Raw genomic sequence first — 6,116 nt, 5'->3', positions numbered from 1 at the left:
TCATAAACCTGTGTATTGTATAGGCCAATTATGGAATCCATCAGTTTTTGTTAACATCAGTATTATTTTTGACAATTTACACTAGTTATCTATAATAATAATAATAGTATGTCGTTCTACAATACTTAATAAATATAGATGATATGACATATCAAAAACAACTATTTTCTAATTATATTAAAATCATGGCGCACTTGTAAAGTGTCGCTTGCCCACGCCTCACATCAACAGCCAGCCATCACCAGAAAGCATGTACAGTGCAGCGGTTCTGCATAAACGTTTGATACTTGGCATGACCGTTTTATTATGTCGAGCGCCCCTTCAATACTAAAACTGAATTCAGAATGGCTGGCTAGTAAAATATATGAAAGTGAGTGCTGCTTTTTCACCCATGGACAGTGAGGCGCAGGATATGGGCCGTGGCAAGTCTAAGCAGCAACAAATTGCTCCGCGTATTTCTTTGCGTCGAGTGCTAGGTTTGCATTAGATAGCATAGTCACAAAGTAAACATTGGCTGTATCGTAACAATTTATGAAAACATGCATTGCTGCTTTTGGTCGTAATTTAAGGTCAGGGTTAGGCATAGTGCATGGTTAAGTTTAAAATCACATTTTAAGAAGATAACTTGTAGAAATAGGCGGAGTTTACGACTTTGTGACTGTGGTAACTAGTGACGACCCGAGTGCTACTTCTCTCCAGATGAGTTTCACCGAGTTTACATCCGGGGTTTTTCCCTAGGCAATGGAAGGCGTAGTACCCCTGTTCCTTAGGCAAAGTGAAATAAATTCGCCGCACCATGACAAAAAATAGTTCGCTTTTCAAACACATTTTCGTTTCACCTTGCGACGACCCTCGACTCAAAATGTATAACTAACCATATACTATTAATTCATTAATCAATCTGGGATACAACGGCTACAATTGTCACCTTTTAGAAATAGTTTTCCTACCCCTTTCTTCTCGCTCCTCATGAGCGCATGGATAACTGTTGTGCTCAGGCTGTGGTGAATGAGATTGAAGAAGAGTTCTTGTTTTGTATCTCAGTTTCTCTCTTTTTGCACAAATTGAATTTAAACAAATACTACGGAGATCTCAGACTAATCAATGGAGGATATTTGAATATGCACATCAATTGTATCGGTAGAGAGTATTGGGTTGTTTGTAAATATTTCATTAATATCTGTGGAGAGGACTGCTGCTGTTCATGTGAGTGAAGGGTAAGTACACATAGGGATTTAAAAAAAATATTATTATAAGTTTCATTTTCATTGTTTAGAAACTTTGGTTGTTTTCACATGCGTTTGATCCCTATACCCGTAATTAATCGTGTGTTAGGATAGGCAAGATGGTTTGTTCATAGCTATTTCTTATAAGAGTTGGATGATATTCTCTAGCTCAGTGGTTCCCTACCCTTTTCGGTTACTGTACCACCAACTGAATTTTGCTCTGGAAGGAGTACCCCTGGAATACTCTCTCATGTGCATTTTTACCAGTAGGCCTATGGTCTCACGAGTCTTCAAGTACCCCCGGGGGTCCTAGTACTCCTGGTTGGGAACACTAGTCTAGCTAGCGAAGTGCACTGCTATTGGAGGGCAGTGGACATAGCTAGCTAGAAAGGGGCCGATTCTAACTTGTAACCACCAAAGCGTGCCTATTTGTGAGGATTTAGTTATTTATTTGAAGCCATCCCCAAAATATTATTCTTATGTTATGCTACTGTTTTATTTTCTAAGTTACTTATCTATATTGACAGCTAGCTTGTTTGCTACAGTTTTGTGCCATATGTAGTTAGCTATCGCTAACTAGTTTAGAGCTAGCTTGCTCTCTAGTGACTGAATGCTGTGAAACTTAGCTAGCCTCGCAAGCTGAAATAACCGGCTAACGGCGTTAGTTATAGTTGACGAGGATGTCAAGGTATATCAACTGTAGTGATGTCTTATTTTAAAAGGAGTTTTAAACTGTGAAATGGAACTGAAGTCTGACTCCTTGCCATTAGCTAGCCAATAATCTGATGTTTTTCATTAGCTTGCACCAAATATGTAACAACAATTTACTAGCTACCTGGCTAACGAACGCGAATTGAACGTGTGCGTGCGGCTGCACTGCGCAACATGGCGATTTGTGCTCTTGTAAATGAAAGTTATAAAACACTCGTTCATGCTGAAATAATATGCATTTTCAGACAAAGACAATGCATCTGATAGCATGGCATTGTGCAAAGGAGGTCCAAATAGTGCTAAATATGAGTTGAGGCCCTTATGTTAGGAAAACGAATCAATATTTATGCTCATGGAGTCATTTTATAGACTGCACGCCAGCCAGCAGATCCAACCGGGTTGCTTACAGCTGCACTAGGGTCAGACAGCAGAGGAGCCGGTTCAATTCAAATTTTAGTTGTCACGTGCCAAATACAGTAGGTGTAGTAAGTTGCGGCCTTTACAGAGCAAGGGGAACCACTACTTAATGTTCTCAAAGCGAGTGACGTCACCGATTGAAACTCTATTAGTGCGCACCACCGCTAACTAGCTAGCCATTTCACATCGGTTACATAGACCTTACAGTAAAATGCTTACTTACAAGCCCTTAACCAACAATGCAGTTAAAATAAATACATAAAGTAACATAATTAAAGAGCAGCAGTAAAATAACAATATCGATACAGGAGGTACCGGTACAGAGCCAATGTGCGGGGGCACTGGTTAGTCAAGGTAATATATACATGTGGGTAGAGTTATTCAAGTGACTTATGCATAGATGATAACAGAGAGTAGCAGCAGGGTATAATATGGGGGGGTGTATAAGCCACTTGGACCTAGACTTGGTGCTCTGGTACCACTTGCCGTACAGTAATAGAGAGAACAGTCTGATTAGGGTGGCTAGAGTCTCTTTTTTTTTTTTTAGGGCCTTCCTCAGACACCGCCTGGTATAGAGGTCCTGGATGGCAGGAAGCTTGGCCCCAGTGATGTACTGGGCCGTACGCACTACCCTCTGTAGTACCTTGCGTTCGGATGCCGAGCAGTTGCCATACCAGGCAGTGATGAAACCAGTCAGGCAGGATGTTCTCGATGGTGCAGCTGTAGAACCTTTTGAGGATCTGAGGTCCCATGCCAAATCTTTTCAGTCTCCTGAAGGGGAATAGGTGTTGTGCCCTCTTCACTACTGTTTTGGTGTGCTTGGACCATGTTAGTTTTGTGAAGTGGACACCAAGGAACTTGAAGTTCTCAACCTGCTCCACTACAGCCCCGTCGATGAGAGTGGGGGTGTGCTTGGTTTACTGTAGTCTTGGCCCATTTGCTCCTCCCCCATTGTTTTCCAAGCAGAGCAGGCAGGCACAACTCCAGACTCCACACAGACAGTGTGTACACATGCTGCTTCAGAGACAGTTTAAAAAAATATTTTTTAAACTTTATTTAACCAGGTAGGCCAGTTGAGAACAAGTTCTCATTTACAACTGCGACATGGTCAAGATAAAGCAAAGTAGTGCGACAAAAACAACAGTCTCTCACATAGGATAAACAGACGTACAGTCAATAACACAATAGAAAATCTGTATACAGTGTGTGCAAATGAAGTAAGGCGGTAAGTCAATAAATAGGCCGTAGTGGTGAAGTAATTACAATTGAGCAATTAACACTGCCGTGATAGATGTGCAGATGAAGATGTGCAAGTAGAAATGCTGGTGTGCAAAAGAGCAGAAAAAATAATAATATGGGGATTAGGTAGGTAGTTTGTTGGATGAACCATTTACAGATGGGCTGTGAACAGCTGCAGCGATCTGTAAGCTGCTCTGACAGCCGATGCTTGAAGTTAGTGAGGGAGATATGTCTCCAACGTCAGTGATTTAAAAAAAATTTTTTTTTTGTTGCAATTTGTTCCAGTCATTGGCAGCAGAGAACTGGAAGGAAAGGCGGCCAAAGGAGGCTTTGGGGATGACCAGTGACCAGTGCTGGAACGTGTGCTACGGGTGGGTGTTGCTATGGTGACCAGTGAGCTGACATTAGGTGGAGCTTTACCTAGCAAAAACTTTAAAATGACCTGGAGCCAGCGGGTTTGGCGACAAATATGTAGCGAGGACCAGACAACGCGGGCATAAAGGTCGCAGTGGTGGGTAGTGCATATAGGGCTTTGGTGACAAAACAGATGGCACTGTGATAGACTGCAACCAATTTACTCAGTAGTGTTGGAGGCTATTTTATAAATGACATCGCCGAAGTCGATTGCATTTAGATAATTTGGCAGTAGGTCCTACCAGCCTCACAACCACAGATGACGTGTAACCACGCCAGCCCAGGACCTTCACATCCGGCTTCTTCACCTGCGGGATCGTCTGAGACCAGCCACCCAGACAGCTGATGAAACTGAGGTGTATTTCTGTCTGTAACGAAGCCCTTTTGTGAGGGAAAAACATTCTGATGGCTGCGCCCCTGCCCAGTCATGTGATATCCATAGATTATGGCCTAATGAATTTATTTCAATTGACTGATTTCCTTATGAACTGTCAACTCAGTAAAATCATTAATTGTTTCATGTTTAAATATTTTTCTTAAGTGTATATTAACCAAGTAATGGGTTTTTAATCATGTCACTCTTCTGTTCTGCTGTTGGTCTGTAGGCTGTCTCCATACTGTAGAATGGTCATTGGAATTTTTATGAAGGTATTCTAGCTTAATTACACCTACTCTTACTGAACATGCTCAGCTCTTCTAGCTGCATAGAATCAACCTCTATACAGGAAATAAAATATTTTATCATGGACAGTAACTGTAGCCCACCTAATGAACTAGGTACGCTTTCCTGATTACGTTTCACACTAGTAGGTTTCAAACCAATCTGTGTCATTAGGAATTATGGATTGTACGGGTGGTTTAGTTCAGAAGTAGGGAAACTGAAAGTGGCCAAGGGATAGTATTGCCACCCACTGCTACCTATATACAATTACTGTCTGTTATGATCAGAACCATGCATGAAAATTCATGTTTGGTCAAACCACGTTTAGTTGCAAATTATCCTGCACGTTGTCCACCCATGTTTAACATGACTGACTTTACTTACAGGTGAACTTTGCTCGGTTGCTCTGGTAGTTTTTCAATGTTGGGGTGACTTAGCCATCCTGAAAGTCCAATTTGTGGTGGTGGGAGTCTCATGTAGGCCTAGTGGGCTCTGCATCTACTGTCTTGCAGGGAGTCTGAGAGAGTGGAGACCAGTTACACTGCCAGGTGTGAGTTATGCAACAGCACCTGTTGTAATTGTTCTGTTGTAAAATCAATCAGACTGGACGGCTGTGACATTGCCTCGGGCGGACTCGCTGGTTTCCCGGTTCTCACTGTTTGTTTATTGTTGTCCCACGGAACCAGGCAAATGTATGCTTTTGTGAGCTTCACGTCATTGCCCTGCGAATGTAATTTCCAAGTTGTTTTATTTACTCTTGTGCATGCTAAGAACAGACATTCTAATCAGTAGAAGACATAATTATTGGCTTTCTTTGACATTGCAAGTTGATCCATAATCCAAGGTGGTTGTGCAGGATTCAAAGTGTCGTCCCTTTGAAAGTAATACTCTGGGCCTTTGAAACAATGAGCTTTACGCAGATTCATGTCATCATTACAGTTAGGCTTGGGTGGTATACCGTGTATATACCCAGGGGTCACATTAGCTTTCAGAAATCAACATTTTCAAAACACAGACCATCATACAATCTGTGTTTTTAAACCATTTCACTTACATTTTATATTGAACTTTTACCTTTTTTTCTTCAATAGAGTGATCGGGGGCATGCAACTATTAGCTTACAATGAAAAAGACAATGCATGGCCATCGTATTTCTGTTTATCATAGAAAGAATGAAGCCAGCTACATTTTGTAATGTTTTGCTTGAAGGTAATGTTGCATTTTACTGGAGAACAGTAGCTACACGTCAGTCAGAGTGCTGTCTGACTGATGAATGACGAGCAAACATTTTTCATCTGAGTGGAGAAGTGCTTAAATTAGTCTAAAGCCAAGCAGAAAATACAATGAGTTACATTTTAGATCTGCGTTTCTAAAAAGCAGCAAGATATTTTTATACCTTTTTGTCTATGTGACCGGTGAAATGAAGAACACAATCTGCTTTATCTCTT

General features: G+C 41.3%; 1 protein-coding gene across 3 annotated transcripts in view; it reads left to right on the top strand.

Moving 5' to 3' along the window:
- The first annotated feature begins 796 nt into the window (after window positions 1–796).
- The window catches only part of LOC112253503 (PHD finger protein 21A-like), a 102,596-nt gene continuing 97,276 nt past the window's right edge, over window positions 797–6,116 (top strand). Inside the window, exons 1-2 of one of the 3 annotated variants that reach the window (XM_042323388.1) lie at window positions 799–1,217; window positions 3,879–3,964. The gene's annotated coding sequence lies outside the window, so the exon portion shown is untranslated. Of the gene's footprint in view, window positions 1,218–3,878; window positions 3,965–6,116 lie in introns of all 3 variants that reach the window. The other 2 variants (XM_042323389.1, XM_042323387.1) reach the window with 2 other exon arrangements.

Source organism: Oncorhynchus tshawytscha, linkage group LG06 (assembly GCF_018296145.1).
Source record: "Oncorhynchus tshawytscha isolate Ot180627B linkage group LG06, Otsh_v2.0, whole genome shotgun sequence".
Lineage (NCBI taxonomy): Eukaryota > Metazoa > Chordata > Actinopteri > Salmoniformes > Salmonidae > Oncorhynchus > Oncorhynchus tshawytscha.
The sequence above is the reverse complement of the archived record's forward strand: the minus strand, read 5'-3'. Positions and strand labels throughout refer to the sequence as shown.